We start from the raw sequence: 6513 nt of genomic DNA, 5'->3' as shown, positions 1-6513 counted from the left end.
GTATCTAGATATAAAAAAGGCATTTGACACTGTCCCACACAACAGATTGATGATGAAGTTAAAAGCCTATGGAATGGGAGACCAACTTGTATACTGGACTAAAGCCTTACTAAACAGAAGAAAACAGAAAGTGGTTGTTAGAGGTTCCTCGTCAGAGTGGAAGGATGTTGTCAGTGGAGTGCCTCAGGAAGTGTTATTGGACCATTACTGTTTGTGATATATATTAATGACTTGCCAGATAATATTGAGTCATCGGTATACATGTTTGCTGACGACACTAAATGTTTTAAGAAATTGGAAGTTCTGGGGACCAAGGATCACCCAGAGGGATTTGGACAGGCTACAAAGTTGGTCAGTGGATTGGTTATTGGAGTTCCATCCAGCGAAGTGCAAGGTTATGACAGTGACAAGGCAAAGGAATCAACAAGTGGAAAGAGAATATTTTATGCAGAAGGAAGACCAACCTGTAAGTCTTGAACGAGTGGATAGTGAAAAGGATCTTGGAATAATAGTAGACCAGCATCTTACATTTGAACAACATATTAATGACAAAATAAATAAAGCCAATAGAACAATGGGACTCATCAGAAGGTCATTTGTGGATTTAAATAAAGAAAATTTTATTAGATTGTATAAAGCACTGGTGAGACCACAGCTGGAATTTGGAAATGTGATATGGAGTCCGAGTAGAAAGAAGGACATCACTTCCCTGGAAAATGTGCAAAGGCGATCAACGAGAATGGTAAATGGACTTAGACACCTATCGTACCAAGAAAGGTTAAAGGAACTTAGTTTGCCAACATTGGTGTATAGGAGGTTAAGGGGTGAAATGATAGAGACCTATAAGATTGCAAGGGGGAAATATGACACCAGAGTGGCTCCAGTGCTTGACTATAATGTACGTGAAGAATTAGTGACAAGAGGACACCAATACAAATTGAATAAAAAGAGGTGCAACACAAGGATCCGTCAAAACAGTTACATGAATAGGATAGTAAATGTATGGAATAGTCTTCCCTCCTCTGTAGTAGAGGCCCCAAGTATTTATACATTTGAAAAGAGACTTGACCGCCACTGGCAGCATCAAGAAGTGTTTTTTAACTATGAAGCAAAGTTGTCTGTTTCGCCACAGATGTCCATACCATAGTTTTTTTTTTGAGCTGTTACTGAAGATCTGGATATAGAGGCCCTTGGGCCTGCGTCCAGCACTCACCTAAGTATACCTAAGTATATATATATATTCATTCATATCACTTGTGGGGGAGCTGTTCCACACATATAACCCTACTAGACAGAGTAGAGTCTAAGGCTCTTCAGCTCATCAACTCTCTCACTGACAGTCCTCTTCTTAAATTCCGCCGCCATGTTGCCTCTATCTTCTACCAGTATTTTCTTGCTGACCGCTCTTCTACAGATACATACTTGTCGTTACAACACACCGACACTAACAATTACACTTGATTCACTTCCCTCCCCTGCACACTCGGCTCCCCCATACCCCCAATAGCCAACACAAATATGCGTGTTATGCACCTGTACGGGTGCCCTGCGCATCATGCATCCAGATCCAGATTCTGAACTTGCTAACTGCGTGCCTCCCCCCCTCCCATGGCCCTGCTGCACTTGACTTTCCACTCTTGCTCACCCCAATACTGTCCAAACCCCTTATGCAAGAGTTAACCAGCATCTTCATTGTTTTATCTCTTCTGCTGTTACTTGTTACTTGTGTTTCTTATTTATCTGGTCCCACTTCCACCGAAGTGCTCTACAGGACCCACATATTTTAATTCATTAAAATTTCAATATTGATCACAACTTATATGCCATGTTAATTATCAAGGTTTCCATGTAGTAGCAGTCAGAGAACAGAAAAGTTTTTAGTTCTTTCTTAAATTTGGAGAGATCCTTTGTTCTTCTAATGTCAGGACTCAGGAGGGAGTTTATTGTACAGTCTTGGGGCGGCAGAACTGAAAGCGGGCAATCCAGCATTTGAAAAGTACCGTGGTTCATGAAGTGTGATTCCAGAAGTGGCTCGGCGAGTGTTAATGCCTTCACCTGGCTGTATTTCGTGTAATAATTCTCTCAGATACGGTGGATGGCCAGTAATCAAAGCTTGGTGTGTCAAAACATAACTTAAATACTATCCTTGCTTTTATTGGCAGCCAGTGGAGCTCTATCAGAACAGGAGTAATTCTCTTGTGGTGAAATTCCTTTGATTAATCTTGCTGCTCTATTTAAGACCATCTGTAATTTCCTTAATTGGAGCTTTGGCAGGTTATAGTAGATTGAGTTGCAATAATCCACTCGATATAATATTGTTAATCACCCATTTCTTGATAGAATCTTCATCCAGGTATTTTTTTATAAAAGCAATATTTCTAAGGTGATATCCAGCAATCCTTACGACATTATTTACCTGACATTTCAGTGTCAAAGTGGAATCCAGCAACACTCCCAAGTCATGAACACTTTCAACAATATGAACTTCATTACCACTTATAGTCATGTTACCGTCACCAAAATAATGTAGACTGTCCTTCTTCCCCACAAGCATGAATTCAGTCTTGTCATTGTTCAATTTCAATTGGTTATAATGCGAAAAGGGTGTGTCATGTCACCATGGTTATTTAATATATATGGATGGTGTTTTTAGAGAAATGAATGGCAAAGTTGGGGAAGTTGGAGTAAGAATGTTCAATGAGGGAAGGAAGTGGGTACTGAATTTGATACTGTTTGCTAATGACACAGTGCTCATTGCAGAAAATGAAAGTGACCTACAGAATTTGGTCAGTGTTTTTGATAGTGTCTGTAAAAAGAGAAAGCTGAAAGTAAATGTCAACAAAAGTAAAGTGATGGTTTGTGAGCGAAGTAGAAGTGAAGTTGTAGATTTTGTATGCCCATATAGAGTGAAAATTGAATGTGAAAAAGAATGCAATTTTTTTTTGAATGGTGAAGAAATGGAGGAGGTCAGTGAGTTTAAGGACTACCTTGGATCAGTTGTGTGTAAGCATGGTGGTACGGAGGGAGAGATAAGAGAAAGGGCATTGCAAGGAAGAAGGGTGGTAGGGTCTCTGGGATGAATCATAAATGGCAGAAGTATGACTATAGAGGTAAAGAGGGATTTGAGAAATACAATAATAGTAGGTACCAACCCTCACATATGCAAGTGAAACGTGGGCTTGGAATGAAAGTCAGAGGTCTAGAGTGCAGGCAATGGAAATGAGTTATTTGAGGAGTGCTTGTGGTGTGAGTAGAATGGATGGAATGAGTAATGAAAGTGTGTACGAGTGTTTTGGAATGAGTCATGGGGGTGAAGGGAAGAAGTGTGGAGTGGTGGAAGAAGTGAAGCGATAAATATATGTACCTAGGAATGGAGGTTAGCAAGGAAGGCATAGGAGGGGAGAAACAGAGGAATGTGAATGAAGGGAAGGCAAAGAGGATGTCAGGGATGATAATAAATGGAGGCAATAGAGTAGTAAACAAATATGATGTAGGGCGAAGTCTGTGTAAAGGAGTAGGTGTACCATATTGCCTCTATGGATCAGAGATAACACTACAGAGAAGGGGACATTGCACAGCTAGAAAAGGTTCAGAACACAGTAGGCAGGTGGGGATTAGGAGCCCCTAGGAGCACAGCGGTAGAGGCCGTCAGAGGAGATATGGGATGGAGTACGTTCAAGGAAAGAATTGTAAAGGACAAGTTGGGCTTCCTAAAGAAAATTGAAAAGAGTAGTGAGGAGAGATGGGCAAAGAAAATACTGCAAGAAAGTGGAAACAAGTCAACCTGGGGGAAAGAGTTAGAGAGGTGGAAAAGGAGAGAACACCTGAGGGAAGAGTGGAATGAAATGGAGATCAGGGATGTGAAGAAGGCAGTAGAAAGGAACGGACAAGTCAAATGGCAGGAAGGAATGAGTGGTAAGTCAACGCTAAAATGGTACAGTAGGAAACGGAAACCAGAGGGAGTACACTGGCATGTAGGAGACTGGGGGAGCAAACTATTGTTTAAAGCAAGAACAGGAACCCTGGAGGTAAACGGCAGGAACAGGGACGGGGGAAACCAGAACTGTAGCTGTAGGACGGGGGAGATAGAAACAGTAGAACACCTAATAGTGGAATGCAGCAACTATGAGAGGCAGAGAGGGGAGTTGGTGGCAGGAGTAGTGATGAAAATAGGCAGAGAAGAGTGGGCTAGGAGGCTAGAGGAGGACAACGGGGCGATCTGCACGGTGTTGGGGCTGTATGGGGACAAAAAGGAAACGGAAAGAAGATTGGTAAAGCTGGCAAAAGTGTTCCTCGCGCAGTGCTGGGAAAAAAGGGCACAAATGTCTGAATAAGTGAATATAAGTGGCTTTATTTCAGGTTAGAAAATAACATAACGCTGAAAAGAAAGTTGTGTGAATAAGAAGGGAGGAACGAGAGGAGGAGGACCTAAGAAGCGATACAAAGCGTTACAGGTCAAAAGAAGAAGAAGAAGAAGACAAACTTTAAAGTGGTTTGGCCACATGGAGTGAATGGAGGAGAGTAAGATGACCAGAAGGGTGTATGTGAGTGAGATAGGGGGAGCATAGCTGGGCATTATCGCAATAAGTTATCGCAATACTTTATCGCTGATAACAAAATCGGGTTATCGGCCATCCGCTACTTATTTAAATATATATCGGTATCTTTGTTACTTTTGTAACCAAACTAGCGATAATCGCTACTTTTTTCCAACTCAGAAAAAAAAAAACGTCTCCTCCTTACTGCGCATGCATGGCCCGGGCGCCTAGTGTTGTATGAAAAAGCTTCGGGTATGAAATATCTTCGGTGAAGAGATTTCATACTTAGATCATCAACTTAAACACAAGGTTATTTTTTATGTTAGACTCAAAAATCAATATATCAAAGAGAAAAATCATTTAACTTTGCCCCCAAAATGATTATTCACTGCCTCAAATTTGATATTCATTATTCGTTTGTAAGCATGCCATGGTATTGAAGGCACCCGGTGTTGTGTTATTTGGTGTCCCATCGTCAAAAGCTGGCGCTCTTGTTTGCAAACACTGGTCTGCGTATTCAGAGATGTCAGTAAGCGTAGCCCTGTACAGTCTCACAAAGCTTTTTAACACATTAAGAGTTGCTGGAAGGCTGAATCAGATATACGTACAGTACCACCATCCTCGCTGTTTCTAGAACGACACTGTACATATAAATACAACTCGTATAGAGTGTCGTTCTAGAAACAGCGAGGATGGTGGTAGTGGTACTGCATTCCAACAACTCTTAATTGAGGTTAAAAAGCTTTGTGAGACTGTATAGGTCTACGCTTGCTGGTCTGAGCATGCACAGTTCACGAGAGACCAGTGTTTGTAAACAAAAGCACCAGCTTTTGACGGTGGGGATGCCAAATAACACAATACCGGTTCAGGCATTTCTAGTATTACCATCCATATGTACAGTCGCGGACAGAAGTGAAGACACAGATTTCAGAACAATTCAGTGTTATTAGATAAAGAGCCTTTTCATATTACCTATATACTGATTTTTTTATATAGAAAGTAAGTACTCAGAGAGAAAGGGCCGGCACACTCCGGTACTGGTGCCGGTACTAATGGTACCAACGATGGTGTCGCACACAGCATGGGTCATGCTTTATTATTTTTTTTTATTTCATATATTTATATATTTACTTATTTATTTATTTATATATTTACACACACACACACACACACACACACACACACACACACACACATGAACTATTAGGCTATTGATATAATCCTTGTAAGATGTGTGTAGCCTAGCATCGTAAGGTGTTCCCTACATAGTAGCATCATTTTCCATATATATATATATATATATATATATATATATATATATATATATATATATATATATATATATATATATATATATATATATATATATATATATATATATATATATATATAAAGCATATTAAATATAAGGCTACTAATAACTTTTATAAGATCATGTGTGTAGCCTATCACCCCAAGGAGTTCTCCCTACACTGAATGATAACGTTTCATAAATCGTCGTCCATTGTTCTTCCACACTCAAATAGTGTCATTTTATCATACGAGTTAAAATCATGTGCAAGTATTAACGTTGATTATTGATTTTATGTTACGGTTTGATTAAAAGAGTTGAATATTAAAGTAATATAAATAGCGGAAAGATCAGCCATTGGTAGTTGCCAGAAAGCAGAGTCAAATTAATGACATGATAATTGTTTTAGCATTAAATGGATATTTTCACCCCCAACAGAGTACTGTTACCTTCTTTTATTTATAAGCAAGTGTTTTTATCAGGCATTTTACAAATTTATTGCTTGTGAATCAAATTAAAAAGGAAAACTTTTTAGTGCCTGTGAACGAAAGTTACTGAAATCTGTATCTTCACTTCTGTCCGCGACTGTACCTGTCAACGTATGGTTTTCAGGTTTTGTAAGTTTTCTAAAATACAGTTAATGAAAATTTGAATTCATCTATGTTTATTTTATTTGAAATATCA

Source organism: Eriocheir sinensis, chromosome 42 (genome assembly GCF_024679095.1).
Source record: "Eriocheir sinensis breed Jianghai 21 chromosome 42, ASM2467909v1, whole genome shotgun sequence".
Lineage (NCBI taxonomy): Eukaryota > Metazoa > Arthropoda > Malacostraca > Decapoda > Varunidae > Eriocheir > Eriocheir sinensis.
This window is presented reverse-complemented; position numbering follows the sequence as displayed.